This window comes from Somniosus microcephalus, chromosome 4 (assembly GCF_052327205.1).
Source record: "Somniosus microcephalus isolate GS21.2 chromosome 4, FLI_Smic_1.0, whole genome shotgun sequence".
NCBI lineage: Eukaryota > Metazoa > Chordata > Chondrichthyes > Squaliformes > Somniosidae > Somniosus > Somniosus microcephalus.
In genome coordinates, this window is record NC_140990.1 from 102,780,365 (window position 1) to 102,800,111 (window position 19,747).

The window sequence follows — 19,747 nt, forward strand, 5'->3', positions numbered from 1 at the left end:
ACATTTGAGCAGTAGAAGATTTCAGGAGTAGAGGATTCCAGGAGTAGAGGATTTCAGGAGTAGGAGATTTCAGGAGTAGAGATTTCAGGAGTAGAGGATTTCAGGAGTAGAAGATTTCAGGAGTAGAAGATTTCAGGAGTAGAGGATTTCAGGAGAAGAGGATTTCAGGAGTAGAAGATTTCTGGAGTAGAGGATTTCAGGAGTAGAGGATTTCAGGAGAAGTGGATTTCAGGAGTAGAAGATTTCAGGAGCAGAGGATTTCTGGAGTCGAGGATTTCAGGAGTAGAGGATTTCAGGAGAAGAGGATTTCAGGAGTAGAAGATTTCAGGAGCAGAGGATTTCAGGAGTAGAAGATTTCAGGAGTAGAGGATTTCAGGAGTAGAGGATTTCAGGAGTAGAAGATTTCAGGAGCAGAGGATTTCAGGAGCAGAGGATTTCAGGAGTATAAGATTTCAGGAGTAGAGGATTTCAGGAGTAGAAGATTTCAGGAGTAGAGGATTTCAGGAGCAGAGGATTTCAGGAGTAGAAGATTTCAGGAGTAGAAGATTTCAGGAGTAGAGGATTTCAGGAGCAGAGGGTTTCAGGAGTAGAAGATTTCAGGAGTAGAAGATTTCAGGAGCAGAGGATTTCAGGAGTATAAGATTTCAGGAGTAGAAGATTTCAGGAGTAGAGGATTTCAGGAGTAGAGGATTTCAGGAGTAGAGGATTTCAGCAGTAGAAGATTTCAGGAGTAGAGGATTTCAGGAGTAGAGGATTTCAGGAGTAGAAGATTTCAGGAGTAGAGGATTTCAGGAGTAGAGGATTTCAGGAGCAGAGGATTTCAGGAGTAGAAGATTCCAGGAGTAGAAGATTTCAGGAGTAGAGGATTTCAGGAGTAGAGGATTTCAGGAGCAGAGGATTTCAGGAGTAGAGGATTTCAGGAGTAGAGGATTTCAGGAGTAGAGGATTTCAGGAGTAGAGGATTTCAGGAGTAGAAGATTTCAGGAGTAGAGATATCAGGAGTAGAGGATTTCAGGAGTAGAGGATTTCAGGAGGAGAAGATTCCAGGAGTAGAGGATTTCAGGAGTAGAGGATTCCAGGAGTAAAAGATTTGAGCAGTAGAAGATTTCAGGAGTAGAGGATTCCAGGAGTAGAGGATTTCAGGAGTAGAAGATTTCAGGAGTAGAGATTTCAAGAGTAGAGGATTTCAGGAGTAGAGGATTTCAGGAGCAGAGGATTTCAGGAGTAGAGGATTTCAGGAGTAGAAGATTTCAGGAGTAGAAGATTTCAGGAGTAGAGGATTTCAGGAGTAGAGGATTTCAGGAGGAGAGGATTTCAGCAGTAGAAGATTTCAGGAGTAGAGGATTTCAGGAGTAGAGGATTTCAGGAGTAGAAGATTTCAGGAGTAGAGGATTTCAGGAGCAGAGGATTTCAGGAGTAGAGGATTTCAGGAGCAGAGGATTTCAGCAGTAGAGGATTTCAGGAGCAGAAGATTTCAGGAGTAGAAGATTTCAGGAGCAGAAGATTTCAGGAGTAGAAGATTTCAGGAGTAGAGGATTTCAGGAGTAGAGGATTTCAGGAGCAGAGGATTTCAGGAGCAGAGGATTTCAGGAGCAGAAGATTTCAGGGGTTGAAGATTTCAGGAGTAGAGATTTCAGGAGTAGAGGATTCCAGGAGTAGAGGATTTCAGGAGTAGAGGATTCCAGGAGTAGAGGATTTCAGGAGTAGAGGATTTCAGGAGTAGAGGATTTCAGGAGTAGAAGATTTCAGGAGTAGAGGATTTCAGGAGTAGAAGATTTCAGGAGTAGAGGATTTCAGGAGTAGAAGATTTCAGGAGTAGAGGATTTCAGGAGTAGAGGATTCCAGGAGTAGAGGATTTCAGGAGTAGAGGATTCCAGGAGTAGAGGATTTCAGGAGTAGAGGATTTCAGGAGTAGAAGATTCCAGGAGTAGAGGATTTCAGGAGTAGAGGATTCCAGGAGTAGAGGATTTCAGGAGTAGAAGATTTCAGCAGTAGAAGTTTTCAGGAGTAGAGGATTTCAGGAGTAGAGGATTTCAGGAGTAGAAGATTTCAGGAGTAGAGGATTTCAGGAGTAGAAGATTCCAGGAGTAGAGGATTTCAGGAGTAGAGGATTCCAGGAGTAGAAGATTTCAGGAGTAGCGATTTCAGGAGTAGAGGATTTCAGGAGTAGAAGATTCCAGGAGTAGAGGATTCCAGGAGTAGAAGATTCCAGGAGTAGAGGATTTCAGGAGTAGAGGATTCCAGGAGTAGAAGATTTCAGGAGTAGAGGATTCCAGGAGTAGAAGATTTCAGGAGTAGAGGATTTCAGGAGTAGAAGATTTCAGGAGTAGAGGATTTCAGGAGTAGAGGATTTCAGGAGTAGAGGATTTCAGGAGTAGAGGATTTCAGGAGTAGAAGATTTCAGGAGTAGAGGATTTCAGGAGTAGAGGATTTCAGGAGTAGAAGATTTCAGGAGTAGAAGATTTCAGGAGTAGAGGATTTCAGGAGTAGAGGATTTCAGCAGTAGAAGATTTCAGGAGTAGAGGATTTCAGGAGTAGAGGATTTCAGGAGTAGAGGATTTCAGGAGTAGAGGATTTCAGGAGTAGAAGGTTTCAGGAGTAGAGGATTTCAGGAGTAGAGGATTTCAAGAGTAGAGGATTTCAGGAGTAGAAGATTCCAGGAGTAGAGGATTTCAGGAGTAGAGGATTTCAGGAGTAGAGGATTCCAGGAGCAGAAGATTTCAGGAGTAGAGGATTCCAGGAGTAGAGGATTCCAGGAGTAGAGGATTTCAGGAGTAGAGGATTTCAGGAGTAGAAGATTCCAGGAGCAGAGGATTTCAGGAGTAGAGGATTTCAGGAGTAGAAGATGCCAGGAGTAGAGGATTCCAGGAGTAGAGGATTTCAGGAGTAGAAGATTTCAGGAGTAGAGGATTTCAGGAGTAGAGGATTTCAGGAGTAGAGGATTTCAGGAGTAGAAGATTTCAGGAGTAGGGGATTTCAGGAGCAGAGGATTTCAGGAGCAGAGGATTTCAGGAGTAGAAGATTTCAGGAGCAGAGGATTTCAGGAGCAGAGGATTTCAGGAGTAGAGGATTTCAGGAGTAGAAGATTTCAGGAGTAGAGGATTTCAGGAGTAGAGGATTTCAGGAGTAGAGGATTTCAGGAGTAGAGGATTTCAGGAGTAGAGGATTTCAGGAGTAGAAGATTTCAGGAGTAGAGGATTTCAGGAGTAGAGGATTTCAGGAGTAGAAGATTTCAGGAGTAGAGGATTCCAGGAGTAGAGGATTTCAGGAGTAGAAGATTCCAGGAGTAGAGGATTTCAGGAGTAGAGGATTTCAGGAGTAGAGATTTCAGGAGTAGAGGATTTCAGGAGTAGAAGATTCCAGGAGTAGAAGATTTCAGGAGTAGAGGATTTCAGGAGTAGAGGATTTCAGGAGTAGAGGATTTCAGGAGTAGAAGATTTCAGGAGTAGAGGATTTCAGGAGTAGAGGATTTCAGGAGTAGAAGATTCCAGGAGTAGAGGATTTCAGGAGTAGAGATTTCAGGAGTAGAGGATTTCAGGAGAAGAGATTTCAGGAGTAGAGGATTTCAGGAGTAGAGATTTCAGGAGCAGAAGTTTTCAGGAGTAGAGATTTCAGGAGTAGAGGATTTCAGGAGTAGAGGATTTCAGGAGTAGAAGATTTCAGGAGTAGAAGATTTCAGGAGTAGAGATTTCAGGAGTAGAGGATTTCAGGAGTAGAAGATTTCAGGAGTAGAGGATTTCAGGAGTAGAGGATTTCAGGAGCAGAGGATTTCAGGAGTAGAAGATTCCAGGAGTAGAGGATTTCAGGAGTAGAGGATTTCAGGAGTAGAGGATTTCAGGAGTAGAAGATTCCAGGAGTAGAGGATTTCAGGAGTAGAGGATTTCAGGAGTAGAGATTTCAGGAGTAGAGGATTTCAGGAGTAGAAGATTCCAGGAGTAGAAGATTTCAGGAGCAGAGGATTTCAGGAGTAGAGGATTTCAGGAGTAGAGGATTCCAGGAGTAGAAGATTTCAGGAGTAGAGGATTTCAGGAGTAGAGGATTTCAGGAGTAGAAGATTCCAGGAGTAGAGGATTTCAGGAGTAGAGATTTCAGGAGTAGAGGATTTCAGGAGTAGAGATTTCAGGAGTAGAGGATTTCAGGAGTAGAGATTTCAGGAGCAGAAGATTTCAGGAGTAGAGATTTCAGGAGTAGAGGATTTCAGGAGTAGAGGATTTCAGGAGTAGAAGATTTCAGGAGTAGAAGATTTCAGGAGTAGAGATTTCAGGAGTAGAGGATTTCAGGAGTAGAAGATTTCAGGAGTAGAGGATTTCAGGAGTAGAGGATTTCAGGAGCAGAGGATTTCAGGAGTAGAAGATTCCAGGAGTAGAGGATTTCAGGAGTAGAGGATTTCAGGAGTAGAATATTTCAGGAGTAGAGATTTCAGGAGTAGAGGATTTCAGGAGTAGAAGATTTCAGGAGTAGAAGATTCCAGGAGTAGAGGATTTCAGGAGTAGAGGATTCCAGGAGTAAAAGATTTCAGGAGTAGAGGATTTCAGGAGTAGAAGATTTCAGGAGTAGAGATTTCAGGAGTAGAGGATTTCAGGAGTAGAAGATTTCAGGAGTAGAGGATTTCAGGAGTAGAGGATTTCAGGAGCAGAGGATTTCAGGAGTAGAAGATTCCAGGAGTAGAAGATTTCAGGAGTAGAGGATTTCAGGAGTAGAGGATTTCAGGAGTAGAAGATTTCAGGAGCAGAGGATTTCAGGAGTAGAGGATTTCAGGAGTAGAGGATTTCAGGAGTAGAGGATTTCAGGAGTAGAGGATTTCAGGAGTAGAAGATTTCAGGAGTAGAGATATCAGGAGTAGAGGATTTCAGGAGTAGAGGATTTCAGGAGGAGAAGATTCCAGGAGTAGAGGATTTCAGGAGTAGAGGATTCCAGGAGTAAAAGATTTGAGCAGTAGAAGATTTCAGGAGTAGAGGATTCCAGGAGTAGAGGATTTCAGGAGTAGAAGATTTCAGGAGTAGAGATTTCAAGAGTAGAGGATTTCAGGAGTAGAGGATTTCAGGAGCAGAGGATTTCAGGAGTAGAGGATTTCAGGAGTAGAAGATTTCAGGAGTAGAAGATTTCAGGAGTAGAGGATTTCAGGAGTAGAGGATTTCAGGAGTAGAGGATTTCAGCAGTAGAAGATTTCAGGAGTAGAGGATTTCAGGAGTAGAGGATTTCAGGAGTAGAAGATTTCAGGAGTAGAGGATTTCAGGAGCAGAGGATTTCAGGAGTAGAAGATTTCAGGAGTAGAGGATTTCAGGAGCAGAGGATTTCAGCAGTAGAGGATTTCAGGAGCAGAAGATTTCAGGAGTAGAAGATTTCAGGAGCAGAAGATTTCAGGAGTAGAAGATTTCAGGAGTAGAGGATTTCAGGAGTAGAGGATTTCAGGAGCAGAGGATTTCAGGAGCAGAGGATTTCAGGAGCAGAAGATTTCAGGGGTAGAAGATTTCAGGAGTAGAGATTTCAGGAGTAGAGGATTTCAGGAGTAGAAGATTCCAGGAGTAGAGGATTCCAGGAGTAGAAGATTCCAGGAGTAGAGGATTTCAGGAGTAGAGGATTCCAGGAGTAGAAGATTTCAGGAGTAGAGGATTCCAGGAGTAGAAGATTTCAGGAGTAGAGGATTTCAGGAGTAGAAGATTTCAGGAGTAGAGGATTTCAGGAGTAGAGGATTTCAGGAGTAGAGGATTTCAGGAGTAGAGGATTTCAGGAGTAGAAGATTTCAGGAGTAGAGGATTTCAGGAGTAGAGGATTTCAGGAGTAGAAGATTTCAGGAGTAGAAGATTTCAGGAGTAGAGGATTTCAGGAGTAGAGGATTTCAGGAGTAGAGGATTTCAGCAGTAGAAGATTTCAGGGGTAGAGGATTTCAGGAGTAGAGGAATTCAGGAGTAGAGGATTTCAGGAGTAGAGGATTTCAGGAGTAGAGGATTTCAGGAGTAGAAGGTTTCAGGAGTAGAGGATTTCAGGAGTAGAGGATTTCAGGAGTAGAGGATTTCAGGAGTAGAAGATTCCAGGAGTAGAGGATTTCAGGAGTAGAGGATTTCAGGAGTAGAGGATTCCAGGAGCAGAAGATTTCAGGAGTAGAGGATTCCAGGAGTAGAGGATTCCAGGAGTAGAGGATTTCAGGAGTAGAGGATTTCAGGAGTAGAAGATTCCAGGAGCAGAGGATTTCAGGAGTAGAGGATTTCAGGAGTAGAAGATGCCAGGAGTAGAGGATTCCAGGAGTAGAGGATTTCAGGAGTAGAAGATTTCAGGAGTAGAGGATTTCAGGAGTAGAGGATTTCAGGAGTAGAGGATTTCAGGAGTAGAAGATTTCAGGAGTAGAGGATTTCAGGAGTAGAGGATTTCAGGAGCAGAGGATTTCAGGAGTAGAAGATTTCAGGAGTAGAGGATTTCAGGAGCAGAGGATTTCAGGAGTAGAGGATTTCAGGAGTAGAAGATTTCAGGAGTAGAGGATTTCAGGAGTAGAGGATTTCAGGAGTAGAGGATTTCAGGAGTAGAGGATTTCAGGAGTAGAAGATTTCAGGAGTAGAGGATTTCAGGAGTAGAGGATTTCAGGAGTAGAGGATTTCAGGAGTAGAAGATTTCAGGAGTAGAGGATTTCAGGAGTAGAGGATTTCAGGAGTAGAAGATTCCAGGAGTAGAGGATTTCAGGAGTAGAGGATTTCAGGAGTAGAGATTTCAGGAGTAGAGGATTTCAGGAGTAGAAGATTCCAGGAGTAGAAGATTTCAGGAGTAGAGGATTTCAGGAGTAGAGGATTTCAGGAGTAGAGGATTTCAGGAGTAGAAGATTTCAGGAGTAGAGGATTTCAGGAGTAGAGGATTTCAGGAGTAGAAGATTCCAGGAGTAGAGGATTTCAGGAGTAGAGATTTCAGGAGTAGAGGATTTCAGGAGAAGAGATTTCAGGAGTAGAGGATTTCAGGAGTAGAGATTTCAGGAGCAGAAGATTTCAGGAGTAGAGATTTCAGGAGTAGAGGATTTCAGGAGTAGAGGATTTCAGGAGTAGAAGATTTCAGGAGTAGAAGATTTCAGGAGTAGAGATTTCAGGAGTAGAGGATTTCAGGAGTAGAAGATTTCAGGAGTAGAGGATTTCAGGAGTAGAGGATTTCAGGAGCAGAGGATTTCAGGAGTAGAAGATTCCAGGAGTAGAGGATTTCAGGAGTAGAGGATTTCAGGAGTAGAAGATTTCAGGAGCAGAGGATTTCAGGAGTACAGATTTCAGGAGTAGAGGATTTCAGGAGTAGAAGATTTCAGGAGTAGAAGATTCCAGGAGTAGAGGATTTCAGGAGTAGAGGATTCCAGGAGTAAAAGATTTCAGGAGTAGAGGATTTCAGGAGTAGAAGATTTCAGGAGTAGAGATTTTAGGAGTAGAGGATTTCAGGAGTAGAAGATTTCAGGAGTAGAGGATTTCAGGAGCAGAGGATTTCAGGAGCAGAGGATTTCAGGAGTAGAAGATTCCAGGAGTAGAAGATTTCAGGAGTAGAGGATTTCAGGAGTAGAGGATTTCAGGAGTAGAAGATTTCAGGAGCAGAGGATTTCAGGAGTAGAGGACTTCAGGAGTAGAGGATTTCAGGAGTAGAGGATTTCAGGAGTAGGAGATTTCAGGAGTAGAGATTTCAGGAGTAGAGGATTTCAGGAGTAGAAGATTTCAGGAGTAGAAGATTTCAGGAGTAGAGGATTTCAGGAGAAGAGGATTTCAGGAGTAGAAGATTTCTGGAGTAGAGGATTTCAGGAGTAGAGGATTTCAGGAGAAGAGGATTTCAGGAGTAGAAGATTTCAGGAGCAGAGGATTTCTGGAGTCGAGGATTTCAGGAGTAGAGGATTTCAGGAGAAGAGGATTTCAGGAGTAGAAGATTTCAGGAGCAGAGGATTTCAAGAGTAGAAGATTTCAGGAGTAGAGGATTTCAGGAGTAGAGGATTTCAGGAGTAGAAGATTTCAGGAGCAGAGGATTTCAGGAGCAGAGGATTTCAGGAGTATAAGATTTCAGGAGTAGAGGATTTCAGGAGTAGAAGATTTCAGGAGTAGAGGATTTCAGGAGCAGAGGATTTCAGGAGTAGAAGATTTCAGGAGTAGAAGATCTCAGGAGTAGAGGATTTCAGGAGCAGAGGGTTTCAGGAGTAGAAGATTTCAGGAGTAGAAGATTTCAGGAGCAGAGGATTTCAGGAGTATAAGATTTCAGGAGTAGAGGATTTCAGGAGTAGAGGATTTCAGGAGCAGAGGATTTCAGGAGTAGAAGATTTCAGGAGTAGAGGATTTCAGGAGTAGAGGATTTCAGGAGTAGAAGATTTCAGGAGTAGAAGATTTCAGGAGTAGAGATTTCAGGAGTAGAGGATTTCAGGAGCAGAAGATTTCAGGAGTGGAAGATTTCAGGAGTAGAGATTTCAGGAGTAGAGGATTTCAGGAGTAGAGGATTTCAGGAATAGAAGATTCCAGGAGTAGAAGATTTCAGGAGTAGAGGATTCCAGGAGTAGAGGATTCCAGGAGTAGAGGATTTCAGGAGTAGAAGATTTCAGCAGTAGAGGATTTCAGGAGTAGAAGATTTCAGGAGTAGAGATTTCAGGAGTAGAGGATTTCAGGAGTAGAGGATTTCAGGAATAGAAGATTCCAGGAGTAGAGGATTTCAGGAGTAGAAGATTTCAGGAGTAGAGATTTCAGGAGTAGAGGATTTCAGGAGTAGAGGATTTCAGGAATAGAAGATTTCAGGAGTAGAGATTTCAGGAGTAGAGGATTTCAGGAGTAGGGGATTTCAGGAATAGAAGATTCCAGGAGTAGAGGATTTCAGGAATAGAAGATTCCAGGAGTAGAAGATTTCAGCAGCAGAAGATTTCAGGAGTAGAGGATTTCAGGAGTAGAAGATTTCAGGAGTAGAGATTTCAGGAGTAGAGGATTTCAGGAGTAGAGGATTTCAGGAGTAGAAGATTCCAGGAGTAGAGGATTTCAGGAGTAGAAGATTTCAGGAGTAGAAGATTTCAGGAGCAGAGGATTTCAGGAGTAGAGGATTTCAGGAGTAGAAGATTTCAGGAGTAGAGGATTTCAGGAGCAGAGGATTTCAGGAGTAGAGGATTTCAGGAGTAGAGGATTCCAGGAGTAGAGGATTTCAGGAGTAGAGGATTCCAGGAGTAGAGCATTTCAGGAGTAGAGGATTTCAGGAGTAGAGGATTTCAGGAGTAGAGGATTTCAGGAGTAGAAGATTTCAGGAGTAGAGGATTTCAGGAGTAGGAGATTTCAGGAGTAGAGGATTTCAGGAGTAGAAGATTTCAGGAGTAGAGGATTTCAGGAGTAGAAGATTCCAGGAGTAGAGGATTTCAGGAGTAGAGGATTCCAGGAGTAGAGGATTTCAGGAGTAGAGGATTTCAGGAGTAGAAGATTCCAGGAGTAGAGGATTTCAGGAGTAGAGGATTCGAGGAGTAGAGGATTTCAGGAGTAGAAGATTTCAGGAGTAGAAGTTTTCAGGAGTACAGGATTTCAGGAGTAGAGGATTTCAGGAGTAGAAGATTTCAGGAGTAGAGGATTTCAGGAGTAGAAGATTCGAGGAGTAGAGGATTTCAGGAGTAGAGGATTCCAGGAGTAGAAGATTTCAGGAGTAGCGATTTCAGGAGAAGAGGATTTCAGGAGTAGAAGATTCCAGGAGTAGAGGATTCCAGGAGTAGAAGATTCCAGGAGTAGAGGATTTCAGGAGTAGAGGATTCCAGGAGTAGAAGATTTCAGGAGTAGAGGATTTCAGGAGTAGAAGATTTCAGGAGCAGAGGATTTCAGGAGCAGAGGATTTCAGGAGTATAAGATTTCAGGAGTAGAGGATTTCAGGAGTAGAAGATTTCAGGAGTAGAGGATTTCAGGAGCAGAGGATTTCAGGAGTAGAAGATTTCAGGAGTAGAAGATTTCAGGAGTAGAGGATTTCAGGAGCAGAGGGTTTCAGGAGTAGAAGATTTCAGGAGTAGAAGATTTCAGGAGCAGAGGATTTCAGGAGTATAAGATTTCAGGAGTAGAGGATTTCAGGAGTAGAGGATTTCAGGAGCAGAGGATTTCAGGAGTAGAAGATTTCAGGAGTAGAGGATTTCAGGAGAAGAGGATTTCAGGAGTAGAAGATTTCAGGAGTAGAAGATTTCAGGAGTAGAGATTTCAGGAGCAGAGGATTTCAGGAGCAGAAGATTTCAGGAGTAGAAGATTTCAGGAGTAGAGATTTCAGGAGTAGAGGATTTCAGGAGTAGAGGATTTCAGGAATAGAATATTCCAGGAGTAGAAGATTTCAGGAGTAGAGGATTCCAGGAGTAGAGGATTCCAGGAGTAGAGGATTTCAGGAGTAGAAGATTTCAGCAGTAGAGGATTTCAGGAGTAGAAGATTTCAGGAGTCGAGATTTCAGGAGTAGAGGATTTCAGGAGTAGAGGATTTCAGGAATAGAAGATTCCAGGAGTAGAGGATTTCAGGAGTAGAGGATTCCAGGAGTAGAGGATTTCAGGAGTAGAAGATTTCAGCAGTAGAGGATTTCAGGAGTAGAAGATTTCAGGAGTCGAGATTTCAGGAGTAGAGGATTTCAGGAGTAGAGGATTTCAGGAGTAGAGGATTTCAGGAGTAGAAGATTTCAGGAGTAGAGATATCAGGAGTAGAGGATTTCAGGAGTAGAGGATTTCAGGAGGAGAAGATTCCAGGAGTAGAGGATTTCAGGAGTAGAGGATTCCAGGAGTAAAAGATTTGAGCAGTAGAAGATTTCAGGAGTAGAGGATTCCAGGAGTAGAGGATTTCAGGAGTAGAAGATTTCAGGAGTAGAGATTTCAAGAGTAGAGGATTTCAGGAGTAGAGGATTTCAGGAGCAGAGGATTTCAGGAGTAGAGGATTTCAGGAGTAGAAGATTTCAGGAGTAGAAGATTTCAGGAGTAGAGGATTTCAGGAGTAGAGGATTTCAGGAGTAGAGGATTTCAGCAGTAGAAGATTTCAGGAGTAGAGGATTTCAGGAGTAGAGGATTTCAGGAGTAGAAGATTTCAGGAGTAGAGGATTTCAGGAGCAGAGGATTTCAGGAGTAGAAGATTTCAGGAGTAGAGGATTTCAGGAGCAGAGGATTTCAGCAGTAGAGGATTTCAGGAGCAGAAGATTTCAGGAGTAGAAGATTTCAGGAGCAGAAGATTTCAGGAGTAGAAGATTTCAGGAGTAGAGGATTTCAGGAGTAGAGGATTTCAGGAGCAGAGGATTTCAGGAGCAGAGGATTTCAGGAGCAGAAGATTTCAGGGGTAGAAGATTTCAGGAGTAGAGATTTCAGGAGTAGAGGATTCCAGGAGTAGAAGATTTCAGGAGTAGAGGATTCCAGGAGTAGAGGATTTCAGGAGTAGAGGATTTCAGGAGTAGAAGATTTCAGGAGTAGAGGATTTCAGGAGTAGAAGATTTCAGGAGTAGAGGATTTCAGGAGTAGAAGATTTCAGGAGTAGAGGATTTCAGGAGTAGAGGATTCCAGGAGTAGAGGATTTCAGGAGTAGAGGATTCCAGGAGTAGAGGATTTCAGGAGTAGAGGATTTCAGGAGTAGAAGATTCCAGGAGTAGAGGATTTCAGGAGTAGAGGATTCCAGGAGTAGAGGATTTCAGGAGTAGAAGATTTCAGCAGTAGAAGTTTTCAGGAGTAGAGGATTTCAGGAGTAGAGGATTTCAGGAGTAGAAGATTTCAGGAGTAGAGGATTTCAGGAGTAGAAGATTCCAGGAGTAGAGGATTTCAGGAGTAGAGGATTCCAGGAGTAGAAGATTTCAGGAGTAGCGATTTCAGGAGTAGAGGATTTCAGGAGTAGAAGATTCCAGGAGTAGAGGATTCCAGGAGTAGAAGATTCCAGGAGTAGAGGATTTCAGGAGTAGAGGATTCCAGGAGTAGAAGATTTCAGGAGTAGAGGATTCCAGGAGTAGAAGATTTCAGGAGTAGAGGATTTCAGGAGTAGAAGATTTCAGGAGTAGAGGATTTCAGGAGTAGAGGATTTCAGGAGTAGAGGATTTCAGGAGTAGAGGATTTCAGGAGTAGAAGATTTCAGGAGTAGAGGATTTCAGGAGTAGAGGATTTCAGGAGTAGAAGATTTCAGGAGTAGAAGATTTCAGGAGTAGAGGATTTCAGGAGTAGAGGATTTCAGGAGTAGAGGATTTCAGCAGTAGAAGATTTCAGGGGTAGAGGATTTCAGGAGTAGAGGAATTCAGGAGTAGAGGATTTCAGGAGTAGAGGATTTCAGGAGTAGAGGATTTCAGGAGTAGAAGGTTTCAGGAGTAGAGGATTTCAGGAGTAGAGGATTTCAGGAGTAGAGGATTTCAGGAGTAGAAGATTCCAGGAGTAGAGGATTTCAGGAGTAGAGGATTTCAGGAGTAGAGGATTCCAGGAGCAGAAGATTTCAGGAGTAGAGGATTCCAGGAGTAGAGGATTCCAGGAGTAGAGGATTTCAGGAGTAGAGGATTTCAGGAGTAGAAGATTCCAGGAGCAGAGGATTTCAGGAGTAGAGGATTTCAGGAGTAGAAGATGCCAGGAGTAGAGGATTCCAGGAGTAGAGGATTTCAGGAGTAGAAGATTTCAGGAGTAGAGGATTTCAGGAGTAGAGGATTTCAGGAGTAGAGGATTTCAGGAGTAGAAGATTTCAGGAGTAGAGGATTTCAGGAGTAGAGGATTTCAGGAGCAGAGGATTTCAGGAGTAGAAGATTTCAGGAGTAGAGGATTTCAGGAGCAGAGGATTTCAGGAGTAGAGGATTTCAGGAGTAGAAGATTTCAGGAGTAGAGGATTTCAGGAGTAGAGGATTTCAGGAGTAGAGGATTTCAGGAGTAGAGGATTTCAGGAGTAGAGGATTTCAGGAGTAGAGGATTTCAGGAGTAGAGGATTTCAGGAGTAGAAGATTTCAGGAGTAGAGGATTTCAGGAGTAGAGGATTTCAGGAGTAGAAGATTCCAGGAGTAGAGGATTTCAGGAGTAGAGGATTTCAGGAGTAGAGATTTCAGGAGTAGAGGATTTCAGGAGTAGAAGATTCCAGGAGTAGAAGATTTCAGGAGTAGAGGATTTCAGGAGTAGAGGATTTCAGGAGTAGAGGATTTCAGGAGTAGAAGATTTCAGGAGTAGAGGATTTCAGGAGTAGAGGATTTCAGGAGTAGAAGATTCCAGGAGTAGAGGATTTCAGGAGTAGAGATTTCAGGAGTAGAGGATTTCAGGAGAAGAGATTTCAGGAGTAGAGGATTTCAGGAGTAGAGATTTCAGGAGCAGAAGATTTCAGGAGTAGAGATTTCAGGAGTAGAGGATTTCAGGAGTAGAGGATTTCAGGAGTAGAAGATTTCAGGAGTAGAAGATTTCAGGAGTAGAGATTTCAGGAGTAGAGGATTTCAGGAGTAGAAGATTTCAGGAGTAGAGGATTTCAGGAGTAGAGGATTTCAGGAGCAGAGGATTTCAGGAGTAGAAGATTCCAGGAGTAGAGGATTTCAGGAGTAGAGGATTTCAGGAGTAGAAGATTTCAGGAGCAGAGGATTTCAGGAGTACAGATTTCAGGAGTAGAGGATTTCAGGAGTAGAAGATTTCAGGAGTAGAAGATTCCAGGAGTAGAGGATTTCAGGAGTAGAGGATTCCAGGAGTAAAAGATTTCAGGAGTAGAGGATTTCAGGAGTAGAAGATTTCAGGAGTAGAGATTTTAGGAGTAGAGGATTTCAGGAGTAGAAGATTTCAGGAGTAGAGGATTTCAGGAGCAGAGGATTTCAGGAGCAGAGGATTTCAGGAGTAGAAGATTCCAGGAGTAGAAGATTTCAGGAGTAGAGGATTTCAGGAGTAGAGGATTTCAGGAGTAGAAGATTTCAGGAGCAGAGGATTTCAGGAGTAGAGGACTTCAGGAGTAGAGGATTTCAGGAGTAGAGGATTTCAGGAGTAGGAGATTTCAGGAGTAGAGATTTCAGGAGTAGAGGATTTCAGGAGTAGAAGATTTCAGGAGTAGAAGATTTCAGGAGTAGAGGATTTCAGGAGAAGAGGATTTCAGGAGTAGAAGATTTCTGGAGTAGAGGATTTCAGGAGTAGAGGATTTCAGGAGAAGAGGATTTCAGGAGTAGAAGATTTCAGGAGCAGAGGATTTCTGGAGTCGAGGATTTCAGGAGTAGAGGATTTCAGGAGAAGAGGATTTCAGGAGTAGAAGATTTCAGGAGCAGAGGATTTCAAGAGTAGAAGATTTCAGGAGTAGAGGATTTCAGGAGTAGAGGATTTCAGGAGTAGCAGATTTCAGGAGCAGAGGATTTCAGGAGCAGAGGATTTCAGGAGTATAAGATTTCAGGAGTAGAGGATTTCAGGAGTAGAAGATTTCAGGAGTTGAGGATTTCAGGAACAGAGGATTTCAGGAGTAGAAGATTTCAGGAGTAGAAGATTTCAGGAGTAGAGGATTTCAGGAGCAGAGGGTTTCAGGAGTAGAAGATTTCAGGAGTAGAAGATTTCAGGAGCAGAGGATTTCAGGAGTATAAGATTTCAGGAGTAGAGGATTTCAGGAGTAGAGGATTTCAGGAGCAGAGGATTTCAGGAGTAGAAGATTTCAGGAGTAGAGGATTTCAGGAGTAGAGGATTTCAGGAGTAGAAGATTTCAGGAGTAGAAGATTTCAGGAGTAGAGATTTCAGGAGTAGAGGATTTCAGGAGCAGAAGATTTCAGGAGTGGAAGATTTCAGGAGTAGAGATTTCAGGAGTAGAGGATTTCAGGAGTAGAGGATTTCAGGAATAGAAGATTCCAGGAGTAGAAGATTTCAGGAGTAGAGGATTCCAGGAGTAGAGGATTCCAGGAGTAGAGGATTTCAGGAGTAGAAGATTTCAGCAGTAGAGGATTTCAGGAGTAGAAGATTTCAGGAGTCGAGATTTCAGGAGTAGAGGATTTCAGGAGTAGAGGATTTCAGGAATAGAAGATTCCAGGAGTAGAGGATTTCAGGAGTAGAAGATTTCAGGAGTAGAGATTTCAGGAGTAGAGGATTTCAGGAGTAGAGGATTTCAGGAATAGAAGATTTCAGGAGTAGAGATTTCAGGAGTAGAGGATTTCAGGAGTAGGGGATTTCAGGAATAGAAGATTCCAGGAGTAGAGGATTTCAGGAATAGAAGATTCCAGGAGTAGAAGATTTCAGCAGCAGAAGATTTCAGGAGTAGAGGATTTCAGGAGTAGAAGATTTCAGGAGTAGAGATTTCAGGAGTAGAGGATTTCAGGAGTAGAGGATTTCAGGAGTAGAAGATTCCAGGAGTAGAGGATTTCAGGAGTAGAAGATTTCAGGAGTAGAAGATTTCAGGAGCAGAGGATTTCAGGAGTAGAGGATTTCAGGAGTAGAAGATTTCAGGAGTAGAGGATTTCAGGAGCAGAGGATTTCAGGAGTAGAGGATTTCAGGAGTAGAGGATTCCAGGAGTAGAGGATTTCAGGAGTAGAGGATTCCAGGAGTAGAGCATTTCAGGAGTAGAGGATTTCAGGAGTAGAGGATTTCAGGAGTAGAGGATTTCAGGAGTAGAAGATTTCAGGAGTAGAGGATTTCAGGAGTAGGAGATTTCAGGAGTAGAGGATTTCAGGAGTAGAAGATTTCAGGAGTAGAGGATTTCAGGAGTAGAAGATTCCAGGAGTAGAGGATTTCAGGAGTAGAGGATTCCAGGAGTAGAGGATTTCAGGAGTAGAGGATTTCAGGAGTAGAAGATTCCAGGAGTAGAGGATTTCAGGAGTAGAGGATTCGAGGAGTAGAGGATTTCAGGAGTAGAAGATTTCAGGAGTAGAAGTTTTCAGGAGTACAGGATTTCAGGAGTAGAGGATTTCAGGAGTAGAAGATTTCAGGAGTAGAGGATTTCAGGAGTAGAAGATTCCAGGAGTAGAGGATTTCAGGAGTAGAGGATTCCAGGAGTAGAAGATTTCAGGAGTAGCGATTTCAGGAGAAGAGGATTTCAGGAGTAGAAGATTCCAGGAGTAGAGGATTCCAGGAGTAGAAGATTCCAGGAGTAGAGGATTTCAGGAGTAGAGGATTCCAGGAGTAGAAGATTTCAGGAGTAGAGGATTTCAGGAGTAGAAGATTTCAGGAGCAGAGGATTTCAGGAGCAGAGGATTTCAGGAGTATAAGATTTCAGGAGTAGAGGATTTCAGGAGTAGAAGATTTCAGGAGTAGAGGATTTCAGGAGCAGAGGATTTCAGGAGTAGAAGATTTCAGGAGTAGAAGATTTCAGGAGTAGAGGATTTCAGGAGCAGAGGGTTTCAGGAGTAGAAGATTTCAGGAGTAGAAGATTTCAGGAGCAGAGGATTTCAGGAGTATAAGATTTCAGGAGTAGAGGATTTCAGGAGTAGAGGATTTCAGGAGCAGAGGATTTCAGGAGTAGAAGATTTCAGGAGTAGAGGATTTCAGGAGTAGAGGATTTCAGGAGTAGAAGATTTCAGGAGTAGAAGATTTCAGGAGCAGAGATTTCAGGAGTAGAAGATTTCAGGAGTAGAAGATTTCAGGAGTAGAGATTTCAGGAGCAGAGGATTTCAGGAGCAGAAGATTTCAGGAGTAGAAGATTTCAGGAGTAGAGATTTCAGGAGTAGAGGATTTCAGGAGTAGAGGATTTCAGGAATAGAATATTCCAGGAGTAGAAGATTTCAGGAGTAGAGGATTCCAGGAGTAGAGGATTCCAGGAGTAGAGGATTTCAGGAGTAGAAGATTTCAGCAGTAGAGGATTTCAGGAGTAGAAGATTTCAGGAGTCGAGATTTCAGGAGTAGAGGATTTCAGGAGTAGAGGATTTCAGGAATAGAAGATTCCAGGAGTAGAGGATTTCAGGAGTAGAAGATTTCAGGAGTAGAGATTTCAGGAGTAGAGGATTTCAGGAGTAGAGGATTTCAGGAATAGAAGATTTCAGGAGTAGAGATTTCAGGAGTAGAGGATTTCAGGAGTAGAGGATTTCAGGAATAGAAGATTCCAGGAGTAGAAGGTTTCAGCAGTAGAAGATTTCAGGAGTCGAGGATATCAGGAGTACAAGATTTCAGGAGTAGAGATTTCAGGAGTAGAGGATTTCAGGAGTAGAGGATTTCAGGAGTAGAAGATTCCAGGAGTAGAGGATTTCAGGAGTAGAAGATTTCAGGAGTAGAAGATTTCAGGAGCAGAGGATTTCAGGAGTAGAGGATTTCAGGAGTAGAAGATTTCAGGAGTAGAGGATTTCAGGAGCAGAGGATTTCAGGAGTAGAGGATTTCAGGAGTAGAGGATTCCAGGAGTAGAGGATTTCAGGAGTAGAGGATTCCAGGAGTAGAGGATTTCAGGAGTAGAGGATTTCAGGAGTAGAGGATTTCAGGAGTAGAGGATTTCAGGAGTAGAAGATTTCAGGAGTAGAGGATTTCAGGAGTAGAAGATTTCAGGAGTAGAGGATTTCAGGAGTAGAGGATTCCAGGAGTAGAGGATTTCAGGAGTAGAGGATTCCAGGAGTAGAGGATTTCAGGAGTAGAGGATTTCAGGAGTAGAAGATTCCAGGAGTAGAGGATTTCAGGAGTAGAGGATTCCAGGAGTAGAGGATTTCAGGAGTAGAAGATTTCAGGAGTAGAAGTTTTCAGGAGTACAGGATTTCAGGAGTAGAGGATTTCAGGAGTAGAAGATTTCAGGAGTAGAGGATTTCAGGAGTAGAAGATTCCAGGAGTAGAGGATTTCAGGAGTAGAGGATTCCAGGAGTAGAAGATTTCAGGAGTAGCGATTTCAGGAGAAGAGGATTTCAGGAGTAGAAGATTCCAGGAGTAGAGGATTCCAGGAGTAGAGGATTTCAGGAGTAGAGGATTCCAGGAGTAGAAGATTTCAGGAGTAGAGGATTTCAGGAGTAGAGGATTTCAGGAGTAGAAGATTTCAGGAGTAGAGGATTTCAGGAGTAGAGGATTTCAGGAGTAGAGGATTTCAGGAGTAGAAGATTTCAGGAGTAGAGGATTTCAGGAGTAGAGGATTTCAGGAGTAGAGGATTTCAGGAGTAGAGGATTTCAGGAGTAGAGGATTTCAGGAGTAGAGGATTTCAGGAGTAGAAGATTCCAGGAGTAGAGGATTTCAGGAGTAGAGGATTTCAGGAGTAGAGATTTCAGGAGTAGAGGATTTCAGGAGTAGAAGATTCCAGGAGTAGAAGATTTCAGGAGCAGAGGATTTCAGGAGTAGAGGATTTCAGGAGTAGAGGATTTCAGGAGTAGAAGATTTCAGGAGTAGAGGATTTCAGGAGTAGAGGATTTCAGGAGTAGAAGATTCCAGGAGTAGAGGATTTCAGGAGTAGAGATTTCAGGAGTAGAGGATTTCAGGAGTAGAGATTTCAGGAGTAGAGGATTTCAGGAGTAGAGATTTCAGGAGCAGAAGATTTCAGGAGTAGAGATTTCAGGAGTAGAGGATTTCAGGAGTAGAGGATTTCAGGAGTAGAAGATTTCAGGAGTAGAAGATTTCAGGAGTAGAGATTTCAGGAGTAGAGGATTTCAGGAGTAGAAGATTTCAGGAGTAGAGGATTTCAGGAGTAGAGGATTTCAGGAGCAGAGGATTTCAGGAGTAGAAGATTCCAGAAGTAGAGGATTTCAGGAGTAGAGGATTTCAGGAGTAGAAGATTTCAGGAGCAGAGGATTTCAGGAGTAGAGGATTTCAGGAGTAGAGGATTTCAGGAGTAGAGGATTTCAGGAGTAGAATATTTCAGGAGTAGAGATTTCAGGAGTAGAGGATTTCAGGAGTAGAAGATTTCAGGAGTAGAAGATTCCAGGAGTAGAGGATTTCAGGAGTAGAGGATTCCAGGAGTAAAAGATTTCAGGAGTAGAGGATTTCAGGAGTAGAAGATTTCAGGAGTAGAGATTTCAGGAGTAGAGGATTTCAGGAGTAGAAGATTTCAGGAGTAGAGGATTTCAGGAGTAGAGGATTTCAGGAGCAGAGGATTTCAGGAGTAGAAGATTCCAGGAGTAGAAGATTTCAGGAGTAGAGGATTTCAGGAGTAGAAGATTTCAGGAGCAGAGGATTTCAGGAGTAGAGGATTTCAGGAGTAGAGGATTTCAGGAGTAGAGGATTTCAGGAGTAGAGGATTTCAGGAGTAGAAGATTTCAGGAGTAGAGATATCAGGAGTAGAGGATTTCAGGAGAAGAGCATTTCAGGAGTAGAGGATTTCAGGAGTAGAGGATTTCAGGAGCAGAGGATTTCAGGAGCAGAGGATTTCAGGAGCAGAAGATTTCAGGGGTAGAAGATTTCAGGAGTAGAGATTTCAGGAGTAGAGGATTCCAGGAGTAGAGGATTTCAGGAGTAGAGGATTCCAGGAGTAGAGGATTTCAGGAGTAGAGGATTTCAGGAGTAGAGGATTTCAGGAGTAGAAGATTTCAGGAGTAGAGGATTTCAGGAGTAGAAGATTTCAGGAGTAGAGGATTTCAGGAGTAGAAGATTTCAGGAGTAGAGGATTTCAGGAGTAGAGGATTCCAGGAGTAGAGGATTTCAGGAGTAGAGGATTCCAGGAGTAGAGGATTTCAGGAGTAGAGGATTTCAGGAGTAGAAGATTCCAGGAGTAGAGGATTTCAGGAGTAGAGGATTCCAGGAGTAGAGGATTTCAGGAGTAGAAGATTTCAGCAGTAGATGTTTTCAGGAGTAGAGGATTTCAGGAGTAGAGGATTTCAGGAGTAGAAGATTTCAGGAGTAGAGGATTTCAGGAGTAGAAGATTCCAGGAGTAGAGGATTTCAGGAGTAGAGGATTCCAGGAGTAGAAGATTTCAGGAGTAGAGGATTCCAGGAGTAGAAGATTTCAGGAGTAGAGGATTTCAGGAGTAGAAGATTTCAGGAGTAGAGGA